Raw genomic sequence first — 3,178 nt, 5'->3', positions numbered from 1 at the left:
GATCACTACAAGTCTGATCTAGTAGTGAGACCCTGAACACCCTGTAGACCGTTTTCTAAAATTAAAAAAAAAAAAAAAAAAATCTACCAGAACACATTGAACTCATCAAGCTTCATGATTACCTATAATAGAATAAACCTAAACTCACACTCATCCTGCCTATACCTGGCTTCTCAGGTTTGTTTCCTCAGTCTGGGAATGTTTTAAAGGTGAATCCAAAACTGCAGAATGTCACAAACTTAAGCTTTAATCTTGCATAGGTCACAACAAAAGGAAAATTCTTGATAATAGCCAAAATTGAAAAGAATAGTTTTAAAAATTCCATTTAACTGTTTTCCCCAATACTACTGAAAATGTCTCCATTCATTTAGACATAAAATTCCCTGAATATCCACATAATAGATAAATGCTATTATGATCTACACAAGCAAGGTCCTGCCCTCATGGAATTTCAGGAGCAGTGGAGGTCACAAGACAAAGCAAGGAGACATGATTCAGAATCAGAAAGAAAATAGAGCTATCACCTCAGCTGGGAGCCAGGAGAGACTTTCCACAACCTGTGAGGCTTCATCTGAGGTATAAACAGCAATGTGTGTAAGAAGAGAGTCAGGTGGACAAATAGTGCACCAGAAGGTCATAAGTAGAGGCTGGAGGCAAGAGAAAACAACCACTTGGAAGAACAGAAAAGTCTGTCATAAAGCAGAGAGTTGGTGGAGAGTTAATGCTGGAGACATAAGCAGAAACTCAGTCATAAAGGGCAGGCTGAGATTCTGGGGGAAATGGGAATTCATTCAAAGATATTTTAAAATGCCATAAATGTACTGGGGAGGATTTTTTAATCTTTTATCTACTTATTTATTTATTTGGTACAGGGTCTCACTAGATAGCTCAGACTTGTAATGATCCTCCTGTCTCAGCCTCCCCAGTGCTGGGATTACAGGCATGCACCACCACGCCTGGTTTCAATGGCTGGCATGCCATGCGGTACTGGGGATCAAACCCTGATCCTTGTACTTGTTAGGCAGGTGCTTACACCACTGAGCTAGCTCCCCAGCCCTGTAGTGTGTTTTATAAATTATTTCTGATTGTACAGTGGGGAAAGAATTGAAGAAAACCAGGAAAAGACTCTAGCCTAGAAAAAATGATGAACTGAGTAAGTGCTGTAGAAATTCAAGACAATGAATAGATTTAAGAGCTCTTAGACATTCAGAAAGACCAGACTTGATTAGATACACTAACATCATCAAGTGGTCAAACTTCTTAGATTTAAATGCTGGCTGTATCATTTATGGGGAAAGTAACACCATTTCCTCTTCTGTATTTTAGTTTCCTATTTTGTAGAGTAGTAAAAGAAAAAGTGGTACTACTTGTGGGTTGTCATGCAAAAGAAATGAGTTAATTCACAAAATACTTTGGGTTTGTCTCACTCTTCTTTTTCTAGAAGTTTGTGGTACAACATTAAGTTGTTTACTTGTGCTAGTTCTATTTTTTCTATTTTCTTCCTGTGAGAATTCAGTGCTATAAATTTCTCTCTTAGGACTGCTAGTACCCATAAGCTCCAGTACATTGTATCTGTGTTCTCATTTAGTTGTAGATATATATATTTCACTTCTTCCTTAATTTCATCTGTGACCCATTGGTTGCTTAGGAGGGTGTTATTTAATTACCATGTGTTTATGGAATTTTTGTTGTTTCTTTTGCCATTAATTTTATTTTATTTTTATTTGTTTTTTTAGCCATTAATTTTAAATTGCATTGCACTGTGGTCAGATAATATGCAGGGGGCAATTTTAATTTCTTTACATTTACTTAGGCATGTTCTGTGGGCTAGTATGTGGTCTATTTTAGAGAACGTCCCTTGTACAGTAGAGAAGAATGTGTGTTTTGATGATATTGGGTAGAACACTCTGAAAACATCCACTAAACCCAAATACTCATCAAGTGAGGAATGGTTAAAAAGATGTGGTATCTGTATACAGTGGAATACTGGTAAGCTATGAAGGACAAATTTAAGACTTTTATAGGCCAGTGAGATATCTCAGCAGATCAAGGGCCTTCTTATGCAAGCACAGGGACCAGGGTTCAATCCCCTACACTATATGCCATGCCGGCCCCACCCCCAGGCATGCTGAGCCAGCCACCAAGTCTGGGCATGGTGGTGCACACCTATAACCACAGTGCTGGGGAGGCTGAAAACAGAAGGCTCACTAGGAGTCTGCGCTGTGTAGTGAGACTCTGTACCAAATATATTAAAAAAAAAAAAAACCTATATAGGTAAATGAATGCAACTTGAGACCATACTCAGCAAAATAAATCAGACTCAGGTAAACATTTATTGCTTCCCTAGTGTAAGAAGCTGAAAGAGTAAATAAGAGTAAATGTACAATAAATATTGTGAAATGGGAAGCAACTTTTCAAAAGGAAAGAAACTAGGATGAGAAAAAGGAGAAAAGAAGGAAGGGAAAAGGAAAAATAAATTAAGATAGTTAAGATAGTTATACTAATTTGTATCAGCTTATTAAAAAGAAAAGTTTCAGGGGCCTGGCCCTAGTTCTGTTCTTTAAGTGGCTGCTTCCACAAAGCTGTCAGTCTCAGGTGGTTGTAGTTCGATCCCCACAACCCTGCAGCCAGCCAAAAGTGCCCTAAAGGCATTCAAGGAGCAAAAAGAAAAAAAGAAAAAGAAAAGTTTCTACTTATATTATTTGATTGATTTTATGCCTATATCTTATAATATTTTAATTTCATTTATTTATTAATGTTTAATTTGTGTACTTGGTACAAGGTCTCACTACGCAGTTCAGACTCATAGTGATCCTCCTGTTTCAGCCTCCTCAGTGCTGGGATTACAGCCATGCACTACTATGCCCAATTTCAGTGGCCAGCTCAGCACAGGGCAGGCTGGTCATGCGGTATCAAGGATCGAACCAGTATCCTTATACTTGTCAGGCAGGTGCTTAGACCGCCAAGCTACCTCCCAAACTGCATAGCGAGACCTTGTCACGAAAGAAAGAAAGAAAGAAAGAAAGAAAGAAAGAAAGAAAGAAAGAAAGAAAGAAAGAAAGAAAGAAAGAAAGAAAGAAAGAATGTTGTGTTTATTTGTATGTTTAGGTGCCATCAAGAAGCCCAAAACCAATCAGCCTATATGTGCACATGTAGAAGCACATCTCACCAAAAGATT

This window comes from Octodon degus, unplaced genomic scaffold, assembly GCF_000260255.1.
Source record: "Octodon degus isolate 3935 unplaced genomic scaffold, OctDeg1.0 scaffold00015, whole genome shotgun sequence".
NCBI lineage: Eukaryota > Metazoa > Chordata > Mammalia > Rodentia > Octodontidae > Octodon > Octodon degus.
This window is presented reverse-complemented; position numbering follows the sequence as displayed.